The sequence below is a fragment of the Macrobrachium rosenbergii genome, chromosome 8, assembly GCF_040412425.1.
Source record: "Macrobrachium rosenbergii isolate ZJJX-2024 chromosome 8, ASM4041242v1, whole genome shotgun sequence".
Taxonomy (NCBI): Eukaryota; Metazoa; Arthropoda; class Malacostraca; order Decapoda; family Palaemonidae; genus Macrobrachium; species Macrobrachium rosenbergii.
In genome coordinates, this window is record NC_089748.1 from 18,175,228 (window position 1) to 18,195,072 (window position 19,845).

General features: G+C 40.9%; 1 long non-coding RNA gene across 2 annotated transcripts in view; it reads left to right on the forward strand.

Moving 5' to 3' along the window:
* Nucleotides 1-257: 257 nt before the first annotated feature.
* LOC136840624 (uncharacterized) overlaps nt 258-19,845 on the forward strand; it is a 37,075-nt gene continuing 17,487 nt past the window's right edge. Inside the window, exons 1-2 of one of the 2 annotated variants that reach the window (XR_010853669.1) lie at nt 258-469; nt 1,932-2,037. This is a non-coding gene — a long non-coding RNA (uncharacterized lncRNA). The remainder of the gene's footprint in view (nt 470-1,931; nt 2,038-19,845) is intronic. The other variant, XR_010853668.1, reaches the window with a different exon arrangement.

Below are 19,845 nucleotides of genomic sequence, written 5' to 3' on the forward strand. Positions count from 1 at the left end.
GCACAGAGCTGTGTTCTTGTTACGTTGTTGACACCTTCCAACTCCAACTACGCTGGGCAGCCGCCTGTCGCCACCGTCAAGATGTGGCCACCGTCACCCGCAGTTGCCACTGCCAGTTACCCCAGGCGAGGTTTGATGACCTTTGTTTACTTCTCTGTACTCATTGCTTTAATAGGTTATTAAGATCAGTCTTTACTTGATTATCATGATATTACACTTCCTTAGAGAATACAATATGTTTTGTGCATTGTTTATCCTATAAAAAAAATAATCTAAATGCTGAAATATGGACTTTCAGAAGCTCTTTTGGGATATTCTGGCAATCCCTGTTGGTTACACTGTACAGTAACCTTGATTTCAGATTCAGACCTTGGTTCAAGTTAGTAACTCCATTGTTACATTCCTCTGTATTGTGACCTGTGTTGAACGTGTTGTTGCATAATGGACAATTCTTCATTATAATTATAAAGTAAGTGTCATACATATACATTTGAGGTTCATTCATACGTAGAATAAAGTGGCTTATAAACTTAACCAGCAAGAAAAATGGCAAAATACATTAGAGTGTAACGGAGAATTCCAAAGCCAAAGGCTATCACATTTGCTATCACATTTTTCGTATAGTGCGAGGGCTACCGAACCTTCTTATTCTTTAGAATACTGGTATTATTTCACTTATCCCCTGTTGTATTATGATGTGATTTGAATGAATTTCCATCGCAAATGAATATTTATCCTTCCCGGCAAATGAGTTGTATACAAAATTAATTTTATACGGCAAAACTGTAATCAGTAAACAGTTTTCTTATTCTGACAAGTCGTAATTTTATTAATTTTTAGAATCATTTGCCATATTCCGGGAAATAAACTAGACATATTTAGAAAGAAAAAAATTTGGTTGATAGCAATTAATCCATATGAAAAAAATACCGAATGCCATGACTAGACATATTTAAGAAATTTGGCATTAAAATGCTAGATTAGCCTTTGCTAGCCTAGAGTGTTTGCTTGTGGCAGATGTATAGGCTGGGGTATATCTCTCCCTACTCCTAGGTTAGCTACCTTTAATTGGGATGCAAGGTTGGGTTAGTTTTTATGGAAACGAAGACTCGAAATTCCTCCTGAGTGTCATAGTCCGAGAATAAAATTTATACTGAATAAAATGTGAAAGGCTTAGTTTTGAAAACTATATACATTGTAGTTACATATAAATGTAGGCGTGGCCTGCTTTAGTTTGATTCCACAGCTTGATATTGCAGTTTTTACATTGTGCTTTTAAGTCTCTTTAATACACTTATTTGAAAAATTATATTAAAATATATTGCAAAAATACTGTTGATATATTTACCATGTCTTGTTTGATCTTGCACTCATTCGCAAGGGGTTGTTGGTAAACAAAACCACTCGTGGGAGTGATTGTGGTATTACAGTAAACCTGTAGGCTACTATCTCTGTAATGTACTCATTATGAAAAACTTACCAACCTACCACAAATTTACTGATACAATGATATTTACCAACAAATTTGTGACCAATTTTAATTTTTTCAGTTCTTAGTTTATCATGGTCAAATGATTGGAGCCCCTGATTGGATTTTATTTATCATAATGCAATGTGGATACGGTTAGCTAGCACTTCTCCTTTGTTATTTTCACCTGGAAATGATAGGCACATGAATCGTGCAGAAACCCAATTGGTTCTTGCTTTTTATGTTTCACCAATTAAATGGGTTTTTGGAGTTCAGTCATTGCTTGTGAAAATTGGGTTCAGTTCTTCATTATGGCTCCTTTGGTAAAAGCATGGAGCTCTTGTTCCTTGGATTTTTTTTCAACTGATTTGATTTTTCATTGTATTTTGAATGTTTCTTACATTCTTTTTGGTGACATTATTAATTTTAAGATACCCTTACCTTCTGCATCCTTCAATTACAGGGAGCCACAGTGAGAAGTGGGTTTTGGGTGGTTGAAAATAAATTAAATCACAAGAGTGTATTTTAACATGTCCGTGTTTATCCTGCAAATTCAGATTATGATTAAGGTAAGGTGCATTGAAGGTTTTTGAGTTGACACCACATGCAACGGGTAAGTAAGGACCTGGTAACTCAGGCTAAGTTAGTTTGGGACTTAGTTAGGACCTTGTGTCTTAGGTTAGGTAAGGTTAAGATGCAACGCTGTTATGTTTTTTTAACATTCAATGCCCCAGTTTAGGTAGGTGGGCAAGTCCAGGAAAAAAAACCCTCTTGTCATGATAAGGACTTGGTGGCCAGGCGTGACTAGGGTTGCCACCTTGAGCTCAGAAAAATACAGAACATATAGTACCGGGAGTTGTATAAGGAGGAAAAGTTATGGCGAATGGAGCAAGTCTTTTCAGCTGGGTTTCGGGTCGTGCTGGGAGCTCCCAAGAAAATTTTTGAAATGTGTCCTATTTCTGGCGCATTCTAAGCCTTTGTGCAGCTAACATGAGGGTGAGGAAGAGATGTTTCATATTTGATGAGGACTAGAAGCTTGCTTCTGAGGTTGTCAATTATCACTGAAGTGACAACTGACAAGTCTATAGAAAATAAAAACAAAATGACATTCTGTGACACAATGAAAAAATATCATATTATATTATATACCTTCAAGTTTATTTTATTCTTTCAGTAATATACAAAAGAAAATACAGGATTCATTCCCACTGCTGAACTACAATACAAATAGCCATTTAAAAGTAACATCATACAAACTTTCAGTGAATCAAGGAAATACACCAAGCATGTTGGTCATTCCCAGGATTCCTACTTTTTCCATGAATATTTTGTGTTGCTCCTTGCTGCAGCAAGAAGCCTTTTATCCTGCTCAATGGTTGTGAGAAAGTCAGCACAACTCTGTTCGAAATTAAGGGTTACAAGGAGTTCGGATTTAATGAGCTCAATGGAGCACCTATTCCTGGTGTCAGTCCACTTGTTTTGCATAATTGAGAATATCCTTTCAACATAACCCGTTGAAGCTGGCACACTCAGTATGTAAGAGAGGACACACAGCATGTTAGGGAGGGGAGTCTGGTCAGAGGTTTGGAAGACAGCCATCCACCTGCCAGCTGTGTCTTTGGACTTCCAGTCTTCTCCCTCCTTTAGCCTTTCCAGAATTACATTAATAACTGTTAATTCATCATACAGCTCATCCATGTTGACACTGAGTCTGGTGATCAATTCGAGTTTCTCAACTAGTTTCTCCATATCAGAAAAGTGTATCTCAGTTTTGAGTAAGAGAGGATGGAGGAAGGACAGCCAATTTTCCTCTGAAAAGTCAAACCACTTATCTACATATGTGATGGCAGTACTAAGGAATGCTTGAAAATCTGCGTTTGCAGTGTTTGCTTCTGATGAAGAAAGCTGCTGCAGCTTTACTTTTGTCAGGTAGCCATAGAAACTATCCTTTCTTCTTTGCATGAGCTTGTTCCTGAAAGCCTTCATAATGGGGCAGAGGTCAATGACAGTTGTTTCGTTTTTTTCAAGTTTCTTGACGACATCTTCAAAGATGGACAATATGTTGTTACAGAAAAGAAGGTATACTTGAATGACGTCTGCTTCTTGTTCATTCACCTCATCTGCATCCAAAGGAAGCTTCAGTATGGTTCTGATCTGCCTGGGACATTCATTCCCAAGACTGATAAAATATGACTTCAGAGCAGTCCAACTTTGCAAAACCCTGGAGATGGCTGGATTCAGTGACAGCCATCTGGTTGTGATGTGACGCAGCATTTCTCTGAATTCCACTTCACAGAATACACAAAACTCCTTTAGGATTCCCTCCTTTTTGCAGAAGAGGAGAAGAAACTGTATATCTTCAGCACCACGTTCTCAACGTCTACAGATAAGTTGTCCAATGCATGTTTAACTGTGTTATGTACTATGTGTGCATGGCAGTTTCCTTGAAGAAGATGCTTCTGTGCCTTACACAATTTGGTGTAGACAGAATTATGAATTCCATAATTCACATTGGTATTGTCAGCACTGAAGGCAGACACTTGATTCAATGACAGGCCTAGTTTCTCTAGTGAATGTACAATACAGCTCACAATCCCCTCAGCAGATTCGTCAGGATTCTCTATAAAATCAACTATCTTGTTCTGGACTCCATCCTCTGGTGTGAAGTATTGTACTGCAAGAGGAAACATTTTCCTGTTTCCTTTGTTGGAAGCATCTGTCTGAATACAAAATAGGAGGGTTTCTGACCAGCTGTTAGAATATTGATTATGCCACACACTGCCTTGGGTGCAAGAACATTTGTTACTAGTGCCTCTGCTTTGGTTCTTCCACACGAAATTTTCTTTCCTATTTTAGAGTCCCTGAATATTTTCTGGTATAGCTTCTGTCCACAGTCTGCAGAATTGTAACTCAAATTGTGCTTCACAGTGTGGTATACATGGGCCAGCTCCCCAGCTGTCACCTATAAGAGGAGGATATAGTACTGTTACATGTTGTACTAATTTAATTGGCTGGTTAAACATTACAATCAATCAATATGATGATTTATTTGTATGAAAAGTTATTGGTGGACCAGGTGCAAGAACCTTGTGGTTATTCAGCACCTAGCAGAAAGGAAAAAAAATTGCCAGTAGGAGAGAAAGGCCTGACAAAATTTAGTAGAATCAGCAAGTAAGATCCAAGACCAAATTAATAAAATATCCACTAGCCATCAGAGCCCAGCTGCTTACCCCTAAGCCCCCCACCCACATCAAGAGGTTCTGAATTCTGGAAGGAACAACATGGAGATGATAACTGAAATAATTAAATAGGCGCGGGAGCTTTACCTGGTATCAAAGCTGCACACATGGCATATAAGTTTTCAAGGCTCTGTTTATTTATAGACAAACACGTTTGGTTTATTTAATGAATCAGACTTTCAGCCTTAACCAGTCATTTCCTGTAATCAAAAAAAAAAAAAAAAAAAACGAAGCTGACTTTGACCTTTAACTTCTTTAAGCATCTTACTTTTGCCATTAAAATATTTGGGTAAATATTGTGTGTATGTGTGTGTATGCATATTTGTGTGTGTGTATATATATATATATATATATATATATATATATATATATATATATATATATATATATATATATATATATATATATATATATATATATATATATATATATATATATATAGTGTGTATGTATGTATGTAGGTAGGTAGGTAGGTAGGTAGGTATATATATATATATATATATATATATATATATATATATATATATATATATATATATATATATATATATATATATATATATATATATATATATATATATATATATATATATATAATATTTGAAAGTGAGCAACTTTTTCCTTTTGTAATGAATTATAATCTTTATTTTCTTTGGAATATAAAATAAACTCGGGGAAAAGTATTGTTTTTGTATTTAAAAAAAATAATAAATAACCATAAGAATATAGAAACAATATGCAAAGTGTGGATGATATGATAACTAATAACAAAACTATTAAAGATTTTTGTGCCTACCGAATCTGCATCTGTTGACCGCTCAGCAACCAAAAGTTTGAGATAGCTGTCTCAGTCTTCTGACTTTTGGCATAACGGATGTGTTGGTCTCCTTTTGCATGCTGCTTCACATCACTTAACCCACCATTGCTAACTGAAAACTGTCTTCGACATATTCGACAATTTGCTTTCAAACTGTTATCAACACTGCTGAGCCATGGATACTCAGTCTCCCACTCATTTCGATATTTTGAAGTCGCCTGTGCTTCTTTGTAGGAGGAATAGACTCGACCGAGCCAGAGGAACTTGTAGAAGTAGTCATTTCATCTAATAGCCAACCGAGTACTAAAACATGACACGCGGCCCTACTCTCGCTGGCCAGGCTGGTGCTGGGGTGGGTGGTGGTGTGTGTGTAGGGGGTTATGGCTGAGTAGGAGGTGCGAGACAGACCTCGCGTCGCTCATTAATCCCGTACTTTACACGTACCGAAGGCAACCAGTGAGTGACAAAAGCATAATTTTGCAGTCTGGCAAGATTGATTGAAAAATATGCCAATGTAATTTTAAAATAATGATGTTCTGACAGCCAAATACAGAACAAATGGCGTTCTGTATTGGTTCAATACAGAACGCAGCATCTCACTCTTAAATACAGAACGAATCTGTATTTTACAGAACGGGTGGCAACCCTAGGCGTGAGTTAAGTTGCAACTGTATATATTTTACTTTTGAAGTGCCTTAGGTTATGTTAGGTTGCGATCTTATTTGTGATCATTCACAGTGCACTCTGTGAAGTTAGGCGAGGGGGGTTGCCTATACCCTGTCCAGGTAAGGACCTGAATTAGGTTAGGTTAGGTTCAGGACATCATTGCAAATCACTCATTTTGTTTTTCCCACCACACAAAAACCCACCTTTTCCACTTTAGTCTCCCATAACTGTATGGTAGAAGGGTGGGGCTTAATATATATGTTAAAACTTCTCATTTACTAATGAAAGAATGCCAGAAATGGGTAAATTTACAGTTTCGGTCAAATTCACATTTCCGATATAAAATTAGATTTTCCCTAGCTTAAATAGTGTACTTTCAATGAATCTGACCTTTATTTCTTCCGCAAATGATTAGATTTTGAGATACATGGCCGCCATGGGTACCGCTCTCAGTTTCGGGTGGTGCAACGCCGCTACGCGGCTTATGCACATTTTAAATGATTGTTGCAAGCTCGTATGTTCTGGCAAGCGGTAATATTGTGCTGCGCGCGCTTGCCATAGGGGTTACAGGGAACGAAATTTTACCCCTAACGTCTAGTTACAGTTTCGGTGAAATTCACGGCCGATACTGCAATGTTACCCTTTTCGTTAACCACTTCACTTACCTTAAATAGATGGTAGCACTAAATGTTCACGAAGAAAGGTATTCACAACCTGTGGAGTTCCATTGTAATGTCCATGGAAACGACCAATAGCCTCAAAGTAAGACAGAGAACACCCACTGCAGACGTGCACGACGGAATCCATGGCAGTCAACTGAAGCGCACTTTTGTAGAAAGCCGGCTTATTCCAAAATCGCAGTTAATTGGATATTCTTGAAACAAAGCAACCAATCAGGTTTCAGCATTTGTACCGTACTTATAATTCATAACGAAAAACAAAAGACAATTAGGCATTTTTACCCACAATACATTGACAAAAAACAAAAACGCATCAGCAGAAAAACTGACATGGCAGCATAAACGCATCCTTGCGATAACAACAAGGCACAGTATTCATCGGCAAATATCTCCGTAACTCTTAATTTGCGGAAGATGCGAGTAAGTATTTCGTATGAATCATGACAAAAATATATGATAGCAAGTAAAAAAATATTATATATCCGAATTTGACCGAAACTGTAATAATACCCAGAAATGTTCAAAACACTTATTAAACCATAGGAAAGTCATTTTAATTGTAACATGCTTATGTGCCTAAGCCTCTGTAGTAGTTGGTAGGTATTTATAAGATTACATTCTGCCAAAATTGATGAAAAACATATTAAGTGCACATTTTTGTGAATGATATAAACACAGAATTCTAAAGAAATGCCCAAAATGAACAGTGAGCAATTTAAAGCTGATACAGTACTGAATATGATAAAACATGTAGTATAGTTTATCAGCATTTGAACATGTGGTCTGGACATGGCTTCCACATAATAATGCCCAGGTTATATCATAACCCAACTTTAACTAGGGGGCCCTTACTTGATGTGGCTTGGGCCTTCCTTCCTCCGTCCCCCTCTTCCCTTCCTGTATAGTATTCCTGACTGTAGCTTAAAAGTACACAAAATCAATCTTCTTATGTAAGCTTATTCATAGTTGCTGAAATCATTGAAGTCATTAGGTTTCAGTCAGGCATGCCAGCTTTTTGAAGGCAATAAGTTCCTAATTGATACCCTTCTGAAAATCTTGTGTGAAACACTTGTATGGGAAAATACCCAACATGTATATTTTTTTCTTTGTATTGTTTCTTAGAAGTACTGTCCTTTTAAGGTCTTCCACTGTGACTCTAGAATTAGTATGTACACTAGGGTCATTCTGTCTGATGGAGTTACACTCTGCTTAACGGAATGGTGGCTCAAGAAGCAATCCTGAACAATACTGTATGATTTCAAACAATTAGAGAAATTGGATGTTTCTTTATAACAGTTCCAAGTTTTGACATGACAGTCAGGAACCAGTTTAAATAAAAGTCGTTTATCTGATAATTCCACTGAGGACCCTCTAATTTGACCTGCCGTGCCGATTTTTCTGCTAAATTTAATTAAAGATGTCAGTCAAAACAGCAGAAATTGGACAACACTTTGTGATCATATATGAATTTACTCTTTAATTTGCAATTTTTCTGTACCTTTGCACCCAGCAATAAATGAAATGAATCATTTTTCTATACAATAAATGACAGCCCTCAGAGAATGATGCTTTTCTTTGGCAAGATTCGTGGCAGCAGATCGTGGCGAAGAAAAGAATCATTCTTTGAGGACTGACAGTTATTGTATAGAACAATTATATATTCACGCTATTTATTCATATGACTGACATGTGGGAAAAGTCCTTCAATTTTTTATGTATTAAACTTACACAACTTTTGAAAATGTGCACATTCTACTATAATCACCTAACAACTATGAGCATTTCAAATACTTAACGAACTTGTCACGTTTTGCATAACTAGTGACTATGTTGAGCATTGAAACTAAGTTTAAACTTAGAAATTCTTCACAGGTCATTAGTAGATGCTCCATGTTGCTGCTGTAAGTATGAAAGGGCCAGTGGATACTGTTAGACTTATAAGTGGATCTGAAGTGAAGGTAAAACTATTAGTTATTAAAAAAAAACAATGGTTATTGGCTGACAAAGTTTAACCTCAGCCTAGCTATTGGTCTAATTTACACAATTTAAGACTCCAGGCCCGACCTACCTTGACCAAGCAAGCACACACCCTTGGGTTATTATGGTAAAGGCCTAGTAGGAGTGGAATACATCATGGCGTAGAACTGTAGAACTGAAATGGGACTTTTAAACATTGAGTCTCAGAAAACATTGGGTTTCAGTCAAAACTGTAAATCACTCGGGAAAATACTTCTCTAATGTTCAGTGATGTTCTTAACAAGTTTAGTTCTAAAAAGGCTTTGATATTCTGTTCCTGAGATAAATTGTATCCTCCAGTCTGCAGATAGCCCTATATAAAAGTAAAGGTAAACTAAGAGAGGAAAATTAGGTTGAAGTTTTGGTATAAATTTAGCTATTATATCCAGAGGTACAGGTCTAGCAAGAACAAAGAATCCTGTGAAGACAGAAGGTCAAAAGGTCTTGACTGATGTTGCCAGAGAGCAGAAAGTGTGTTATAGCTATGCTCAAATCATGTGTAGCAATGCTCGCTGGAGATGTTGCATTGGCATCACTAGTATGAATTAAAATACTGTACCCAAGTTTCAGCCATGGTCTATTAATTTCATCCTTGGGAGGAAATATGGGCATTTTTAATTGGAGTAGGGCAAGAATATTAGTTTACCTCAGAAAATGACAGAAACTATAAACATGTATAATGGATAATTTATATTGGCACAGAGTGACTTTAAGATAAGGTATGGAGGTTAAGACATAACTCGGTCATCTTCCAGGTGATTTTTAATTCCAGGTCCTTTTGTAATTGATTTGATTTGATTTATGAGATTTGGGCTGTCAAGTCAAGCACTAGGGAAACTTTAGGCCATTCAGCACCTATGAGGGAGTTAGAGTGGTTGGACAGCAGGCTATAAATATCCAGAAAATAAAGGACCTAAAGGTGGAACTGGTAAAAAAAACCCACTGGTGCGATAAGAAGGAATAGAGAAACTGGACATGTAGATGTCTTTTAGTAGTTTAAGTCAGTTAAATTGGTGGTAAATTCACGGTAATGGACAGCTGGTAATGTGCAAACAGAATTTGGAGTATAGTGCAAAAATATTTTCTTGAACACTAGACAAGATCAGTTCGTTTTAGGAAAGTATAATTAGTGATTTCATATAAGTAACTTACCAAGAAAGTTTTTAACTCATGCAGCAGCCTTTATTAAAAATATGCGGTAGCACTTCAGTTGTGTTGTGTAGGTGACTAGCCCCACCCACTATTAGGGAACACTGGGAACAACTTGGCAGACAACCTCAATTTGTGCCCTTGTGTCCATGAGAGGGAGGAGGGCAGGCTCTGATTCTGTAATTACTTGGTAAGTGTATATGAAACTTAATTTTATCATGAAAATATAATTTTATATAAGTGACTTACCAAGCAATTACATGGCTACTAGCTTTCTACATGGCAGTCTAACGAAATTCAAATTTTCGTGGTGGTGCTACCATCGTTAGTGAAGGTGACGGTCCTGCCCAATTTCGGGACTGATAGGTACAACTCGGCATAGAGCTTCAGTTCGTTTTCTGCCGTCTCCCGATTAATGTCGGTAGTCTTGTGCAGTCGCTGCTTCATCTTTTTTGGATATTTTGTCCTGTATTTTAGGTGAAGTATTCTCATTTTTTTGTGGTGGCTCTTCCTATCTTAGTAGTATCGTTAGTTAACTTTATTTCTGTAGGCAGACAAATATGTCAGACTCCAGATCTTCAAGCATTCGTTATTGCATCGAGGGGTGTAAAATTAGACTTGTTAAAGTGGCTTATGATTTGCACACTAAGTGTGGCAAGTGTAGGGGACAGGAATGTAGTAGAGAGCTTACATGTCTGGAGTGTCAGGATTGGGAAGATAGTTAAGGGAAGACCTTGAAATCCCATCTGGACAACAAAATAGGAAAAGGAAGGTGGCTCTTAGACCCGAAAGTAGAGGTAGTCATGAGATTCCTTCTTTACCTAGTGTAGAAGAGAGCTCTGCTTCTTCGCCGTTGATTCATGTTATGTCTCCCATCCTTAGCCCTCCTACATTTTTACCCCACACTCCTTTACCAGGTTCCCATGCTTCCAATCCTAACACTGTTGCCAGTCTCGAAGCAAAATTCTGAGACAATGCTGTTATGGAATTAACTTCCTCTTTAAAGGATTTTGTGTTGAAAACGGCACCAAGTGTCAGTGTTGTACCCAGTGGCAGTGTTGTGAGTGTTGAGGAGGTGGCTGTCTGTCCCCTGGTGCTCCTAGACGAAGGTCACTGTCCTGCTCCCCCGAACCAGGGAGAAGACATATTGGAGGTCCAAGGGAGGCCAGTGGGGTTTGCCCACGGGCAGTCGCCCCCTCCGTTCAGCCCGTTGCACGGTCCCAGGATATGACAGAGCGCCGTTGGAAAGGCGTCTCATTCAGTGCTTCTCATCTGCCGTCAGATTTGGAAGACTCCTTGCCAGACGCCCGGTGTCAGTGGCGTTGATCTTCCGTCTCTCAGCCTTTGAAAAGACACTCCGATGTGGCAGACATCTCCCCTCCTCCTGTCAAGAGATATAAGGAGGCTAGTGCTAGTCTTCAGCCCTCCTGCAGTTTCGTCTTTCAACACAAGTTCCCATTTTCATCTCAAAGCGACAAGATTCCTTGAGTAAGCACCCGTCACCGTCTGACAAGCGCTTTCTCAGCTTGGAGTGCCCCTCTCTTTTGACTTGCTTGGTGCCTGCTTCATTAATCTTCCGCACCTGACGGCTCGGCACCAACATCTGGGCGCTCGGCATCGACAGTGGGCACTCGGTGCCTCTTCCTTCTTTATCAGCTCAGGAAAATGCTGCTTTATCCTTGATTAAGTGTCAGCTTGAGGAGCTTTGGGCTTTTGAAATATAAAACTCTCATTCCAAGAACATGGGCACCACCTTATCCCTTCTCTTCTGACAAGGATGAACGGAAACAAGATACCGCTCTTTTGTATGCTTATTCATCGTTGCTAAGATTCTTGCTGGAAAATTTTCCAGCCTTCTTTGAGCCTGCTGCTGCTGGCTCCCCAGCCTCAACATTTCTTATGAAGAAATGGACTTCTGAAGTCATTTTCCTCCCCAAGCTAGTTCTTTCCTCTTCCTCAAGGAAAGTTCCTCGAGAAGTGGGTGAGTGGCTGGCCATGAAGAGGAACCAGGGTAAAGCAATCTTTGCCTTCCCTCTTTCCAGATTTCTCAAGAAAAAGTGTAGATTCTTCGCCACTGGGGAAGCTCCTTCCTTGGGAGTCTCTGCCTCCTCCTAGGGGGTTTTCTCCTGTCTGGTTAACGCCACACGTTGTTCTGCAATCCCCGCAGCCAAGATTTCCTTCTCTTCACCCAAACTGGACATCTTGTCAAGAACCTGTGCAGGGTATTAAGAGTTTTTAGCTTCCTTGATTGCATGGTGGGGGCTTTAGCTAGAAAAATCAAGGATTGTCTGGTCTTGTCCGAAGATTTCTTTTCTGACTGGTTCGGAGTATTGTTTTGCACAGACAAGGCATTCGGGTGGTTCTTGCGAGCTTGCCTCCCTGTTTCCGATGGGAATCTTGAAGAAGCGAGAGCTGTGGTGCCCCTTTGCCACCAAAGGAGTCACTGCAACACAGAAGTCAGCTCTCTTGTTCTCCCCATTAAACAGATCCCATCTCTTTCCCCCAAGCCACTATTAATGATATCCTGTAGGACCTTCAGAAGAAAGTGACAACTGATCTTCTGGCTCAATCTTCCAAGCAGCCAAAGGAAGCCCCCAAAACAGTAACCAAGTCCTTCTCTCCTTTACGGTGGTCCTTTAGGGGAGGAAAGTATAGACCTCAATCTAGACCTCGGACCAATCTACGCCCCCCATCTAGATCAATCAAGAAATCTTTTATCTCAGCCGCTAAAAAATGACAACAGTCCTTCACGCCCCAGTCAAAGCCAGGCTACTCCACTTTTGGGAGGAATGGAGCCACAGAGGGGCAGAACCTTGGGTAGTCTAAAGTGTTGGGGGAAGGATTTTCCATCCCTTTCCAAGACAAACCTCCCTTATCCAAGTCGCCGATCAACTTGACTGCCTACTCGGCTCACTCCGACAAGCTTGCCGTCCTTTCTCAAGAAGTAGAGTTCCTTCTTTGCAAAGGGGCATTAGAGGTTTTGGATCTCAACTCAGAGGGATTTTACGACCGTCTCTTCGTAGCCCCCAAGTCATTGGGGGCTGGAGACCCATGCTGGATGTCAGTGCTCTGAATTTGTTCGTGGTGAAGACAAAGTTTCACATAGAAACGAACTGTTCTGTCATGTCCTCTCTCCATCAGGGTGACTGGATGGTCACCCTGGACATGCAGGATGCCTATTTTCACATCCCCATCCATGTGGACTCGAGGAAATTTCCTGAGGTTCGTTTTTTGGGGTAAAGTTGTCCAGTTTCAAGCCTTGTGCTTCAGCCTGTCCACCACCCCACAAGTGTTCACGTGAATCCTCACTCCTCTTGGGAAATGGCTTCACCTTCTTGACATCAAAGTTTGTCTCTATCTCGATGATTGGCTGCTCCGCTCTCCTTGGACTTGCTCAGCACTTCCGTGGTTGAATCTGCTGGGGACCTGGGCCTTGGTAGAATCGTTCATAAAGCTGGGCAGGCTTCGTGAGGCATCTTCAGTTTTATCTAAAAGCATGCCGGAGCAGGAAAACCCAACCGGACACCTTCTTTTTCCCCATCTCCTCAGAGATCAAGACTGACTTTCGATGGTGGTAATCCGTAGGAAGACTACAAGAGGGGAAGTCTCTTCTACTTTTGCATCCAGGCCTAAAATTTTATTCTGACGCTTCAGATCTAGGCTGGGGAGCCTTTCTAGGGAGTCAGAAAATCTCAAGGATGTGGTCTGTAGATCAGAGAGCTCTCCACATCAATGTGAAGGAACTAAAGACCATTTGACTGGGTCTCCAGGCTTTTTCTCCTTTAGTTTCTGGCAAAGTAGTAGTGGTTTACATGGACAACACCAAAGCATTGTCTTATATCTGCAAACAAGGGTTATCCACTCCTTCACTCGCTTTGAGCAGAGAAAAATAAATGTCCTTGCAGATAAATTGAATCGCTGCAATCAGCTGCCGATGGAGTGGACTCGGGACTCCCTCATATGCAACAATTTCTGGGAACCTTGAGGCAAACCAACTGTGGACCTCTTCTTAACATCGAGAAATCATCGTATGCCTCTCTGTTGCTCCCCAGTCCCTGACCCTCTTGCATGGGTGACGCATGCCCTTCTGTTGGATTGAACGGGCCTGGATGTCCACTCCTTCCCACCTTTTAGATTGATCAGGGAGGTGATTAACAAATTCTCTCACCAGAACGTTTTAATGACCCTGATCGCTCCGTTCTGGCCCAGGAAGGAATGGTTTCCAGATCTGCTGCATCTGTTAGTGGACTTACCAAGACTTATGCCACAGACAGTCACTGCTTAGACAGCCCCACTTCCTCAGGTTTCATCAAGGATTGTCCACTCTGGCCTAACAGGCTTTAGACTGTCAGGAGCCTCATCAGAGTGAAAAGACTTTTCAAAGCAAGCTGCAGAAGCTTGAAACCTCTATAAGCCAGCTGACGTTTTACCTTTCCTGAGGACAGATAGGAAGTCATCTCCCTCTACCATCAAGGGGTATAGGTCAGTGCTTTCTTCGGCGTTTAAGCACAGGGGCCTGGATCTGCCATCCAACCAAGGTCTCAATGACTTTATCAGATCCTTCGAAACCTCCAAATTAGAAAAGCCTGGATTTCTCTCCTGGAATTTGGACGTTGTTTTGAAGTGGCTCACGAGCTCAACTTTCGAACACCTCGGCTCAACCCCTTTTAAGAATCTCACTTGGGAGACTTTCTTGTGGCAGTAGCGACTGCCAAAAGCATTAGCAAGCAGCAAGCCTTCAACAAGAGAGTAGGCTTTGCAAATGGAGATGCCATGGCCTCGTTTGTTCATTATGAAGAGCTTAACGGACATCCCTGGGCCAGAGGAGGAAGAGGGACTTCTTTTTCCTGTGAGACCCTTGAAGTACTATCTTCAGAGGACAGAAAAGATCAGAGGATCTTCTGACAAGCCTTGGTGCTCAGTGGAGAACCCTTCATGCCCTCTGTGAAAGAATGCACTTTCTTTCTTGTTTAGAAGTTTGATTACAGAAATGCATTCTCAAGTTCAGGAAGATGTTTTATCTTCCCTTAAGGTCGAAGCTCATGAGGTTCGAGCTGTCAAAGTACCTCTGGCTTTTCGACAAAACATGTCTCTTGAGATCATTCTACAATCAAAATTTTGGAAGTTTGGATTGGTTTTTTGCTTCACATTATCTTAAAGACATGAAAATTGTCTTTGATAACTGTTGTACTGTGTGTCCTTTATCTGTTGCTGGCATGGTGTTGTATCTGTGGCTGGCATGGTGTTGGGAAAGGAAGCATAAGGGCTCTCCGTCCCTCTACTGTCTCTTCTCTTTGTTGCAGGGTTGTTGAGTTGAAGGGAAGCCCTGGAAGTACAGTGTACCACGAGTACACACCAGTTTTTAATGGTTGGGGTAGTGGTTCTTATTTTTGGTTGTAGGTGATAGTGTTATGTTTATTCTGGTCTTTGCCCAGGGCAAGGGCACTATTTTGGTCTTTGTCATCCATCAGTGAACTTCCATTACTGCAAAGTACCCACCGAATACTGCCACGCCCTCAACAGATGAGCGCTGACCAGAGGCGGTACCTGCCTGAAGCAGCTCTCTTATCAGTTAAGGTACAACAAGCATTGGTCCAATGCTAGCAACCTCTCTAGTTCAAAATCATTATCTTTGTTAATGTTTTGGATTAGAACATGTCCATGATTCCCACCTCCTTGCATTGTGGAATCAGCTATGCAATTGCTTGGTAAGTCGCTTATATAAAAATGACATTTTTATGATAAAGTTTTATGCACACTTACCAAGCAATTACATAATCGGAGCCCACCCTCCTCTGCTCAATGGACATTTGGGCATCAAACAAATTCAAGCTCTATGCTGGGTTTTACCTATCAGTCCTGAAAGTGGGCGAGACCCTGTAACCTACACTAGCAATGGTAGCACCACCGTGAAAATTTGAATTTTGTCAGACTGCCGTGTAGAAAGCTAGTACTGTAGCTATGTAATTGCTAGTAAGTATATATAAAACTTTATTTTATCATAAAAATTTAATTTTTCATATAAGTAACTTACCAAGTAATTACATAGCAAAATCCCACATTAAAAGGAGGTGAGATACATGGACATATTCTACTTTAAAACATGAAGGAATGGTAATGACTTTGAAATAGATAGTTTGCCAGCATTGATACAATGCTTGTCATTTCCTTACCTGAATACTGCCTCTGGTCGGTACTCATCTTAACCTATAGTGGCGTGGTGGTTGAGCCTTGTTTTAAAATTATTAGTATACTTGCAACTAAAGGTAAAAATGCATACTGAGTACTGTATGAAATGGTTCTGTGAACATTTTGGAACATATATCAGGGAGGGTTTCATTGGATATATCCTGCTAGCTTTGTGTAGGTTTCAGGCTTTCTGGTTAAGCCTGACTGGTTTTAGTTGGGATAATTAACTTTGCATGTTCTATTCATAATATGTTTGTTTGAGTGTGTTCATAGCTCTCTACTACTGTAATGCATACAGAACTTTCTAAAATGTCTGGAATAGCATGGCCTTGAGTTTTTAGAGCAAGATATTCGTGATGTCATGAAAGACCTTGTTTGTTTTGTAGCAACACTTCCCTTTAACTCCCCCTCGAAGTAGGTTCCTTCACGTGGTGAGGGGGTAAGGGGTCCTGGCTTTTCTTCTTCGTTCTTACGAAGAATAAGAGCCCGGGCCGGACGGATCACCTACAAACCTTTCGATTTAAATGGCGTGGATATTTTCACTTTCGTACAAATTTCTTGGACCTGGTAAATAGGAAAAGGTATCATAGCTGGGATTGGGTTTATATCCGAAGCTAAATAGTGAGAACTGTGGCAGGACCATCAACTGCCCGATAATGTTCGGACCTGAGTTTTCAGGCGGAACTATTCTACGGGACTGGACCACAGATTCCAGGGGGGTCTAGTTCTGGGAATAGGACTCTCGGCATTCTGTCCGGTTTGCCCATAATGTGATTAGGGTGGGGATGATTGTATTCTAGTAATGCTCTCAGTCCTATCAAGTGGGTTGGCTTACACTTGAGCCACTCTAATCATGTTGTGCCATCCCCTTTGGGGTAGGGTAGGGGTGCGGACATTTGGGAGTCGTTTCTCACTTGTGCCATTAGTGGAGGAATAAACACCATGAAAGGATGATGATATCTTTTTAAGATTTTCAGTTTTTTTTTTTTTTTTTTTTTTTTTCCAATACTTTTATCTTTATGGACGGTATAAATAAGGATATAAGTACCCCGGGACCCTGTGATGATAACCAATCGGCACAGACAAAGACCTCTGCAACCTAGTCTCGGAATACACGTACGGGAAACCCAAATAAACATTCCAGTGTAATAACACTGAAACCTTATGCTCCAGTACGGAGCAAAGGGAAATTTAATGGAAATGGTGATTGTGAAATTGGACCAGGAATATATGAACAGTCATATGACAAATATTTGACCTTTAGCCTGGAAGAACCAAATTGTGACATTTTCAATGTATACAGGGATATTTTAAAGTGTTGTGGCCGAGAGCCTAAGATTAGTCCCGAAGGTAAAGGAAAGCTGACGGTTGAATCTACCTCAGCTAAAGAAAGTGAAAATCTAAAATCATTGTCTCGCCTTGGAGGAGTCAAAGTGGAATGTGCCGTACATGCCTATTGGAACCACTCCAAGGGTATGATATTTGCCCCACAGCTCACGACATATTCTGAGGAAAAGTTAGTGGAAGAATTGAAAGATCAAGGAGTAATAAAAATAGAAAGAATGAAGAAAAAAGTAAATGGAGCCCTAGTCCCACTTCCCAACTTGATAATCACTTTTAATTCCACTCGATTGCCTAATATAGTGAAGGCAGCCTGGTTACGCTTCAAGGTCAAACAATACATCCCAAGGCCGAAGAGATGCTTTCATTGCCAGGAATTTGGACACATGTTAGGGTCATGCAGGCAGAAACTGCAAGGCAAACCTGCCATTTGTGTCAAGTGCAGCGAACCAGAGCATGGCATATGTAACAAGCATGCCAGGTGTGTACATTGTGGAGAGAATCACCCTTCATCTTCAATAAATTGTGATGTATACATCATGGAAAAGGAGATTCAATCATTAAGGGTAACTGAACGACTTACATTTAGAGAGGCAAGAGAGAGAGTATTAAACTTATATGTTAGACCAGGAATATCCTTTGCCAGTGTAGCCGCCAACCGGAGAAAGAATATAAATGGTACAAAGGCCAACCTAAACAAAAACACCTGTGATGACTCGTAATCGAGCCTCTTCGGAGGCTGTGCCAGGGATGGCTGGCACTTCTGCCTCTTCGGAGGCTGTGCCAGTGATGGCTGGCACTTCTGCCTCTTCGGAGGCTGTGCCAGTGACTACTGGCACTTTTACCTCTTCGGAGGCTGCGCCAGTGGTTTCTGGCGTTCCTGCCTCCTTGGAGGCTGCGCCAGTGATTGCCGGCGGTTCCGCCTCTTCAGAGGCTGCTCCAGGCATTGCTGGCGCGTCTGCCTCTTTGGAGGCGGCGCCAGTCATTGCTGGTGCTTCTGCCTCTTTGGAGGCTGCGCCAGTCATTGCTGGTGCTTCGGCCTCTTCGGAGGCTGCGCCAGTGGTTGCTGACGCCTCCGCCTCTTTGGAGGCTGCGCCAGTCATTGCTGGTGCTCCCGACTCATCGGAGGCATTGCCGGATGTAGCTGGCACTGCTGATCTTCACACCCCTCCTCAGGAGACATCAGCTTTGTCTGGTGTCCCTGAAACCGACAACCCCCTAAAAAGAAAGGCCGCTACAAACAATCGGTCTCCTTCTAGAAAAAAGGAGCAAGGTAGCAAGCTGAAAGCACTTAAAAGAGGCTCCAACATTACAGCCTCTAAAGGAAAATAAAATTCATTAACTTCTCCAGTGGAACTGTCAGGGATTGAGAGCAAAGTGGGAAGAATTGAGACTGCTCATATCAGAAGTGTCTCCTGTTTGTATAGCTCTGCAGGGGACCATGATTGGTAACAACATGTGCCCCAGCCCACGAGAGTATACATCTTATTACTCCACCTATAATTTAAATATGGGAAGTCATGGAGGTGTCGTTTTGTATGTTCGAAATGATACCCCACAAAATCCTATTAATATCCAGTCAGCTTTGCAAGTAATAGGTGTAGAGATCCATCTACAAAGAAAACATACAGTATGCTCTCTCTATCTACCACCAAATGAAGTCTTCCCAATCAATGAATTTAAATCTCTTAACCAACAGTTACCACATCCCTTTATTATTTTGGGAGATATGAATTGCAGAAGCCCTCTTTTGGGGTGATATTGTCACCAACCAAAGAGGAAGATGCCTAAGTTCCATCATAGAAGGTGAAAATGTGGGAATCCTCAACTCTGGGGAGTCTACACATTTTCACGTTCAAACAGGCACGCTGTCGGCAATTGATCTATATATGTAGTGATGACTGCCTTATAGATTTTAATTGGAGAGTTATAAATGATAGATTCACCAGTGACCATTTCCCAACAGTGGTGAGTTCAGCACCAAGTCCTCCATCTTCCAGGCTACCTAGATGGAATACAAAAAAAGCTGATTGGGCAACATTCCAGGAGCAAAGCTCAATAGATGACTCTGCTGATGATTTTCCCAGCGTAGATGATGCTCTTGAATTTTTAAGTACAATATTGTTCTCGGCTGGTCTTCAGTCCATACCCAGGACATCAGGCGTATTTATCCACCGACCGGTTCCCTGGGACTCGTAAATGCCAGGAAACTCATAGAACTATGAGGTCTGCATACACAAGACACCGTAGACGAAAATGTGAGTATTACCGTGTAGAATT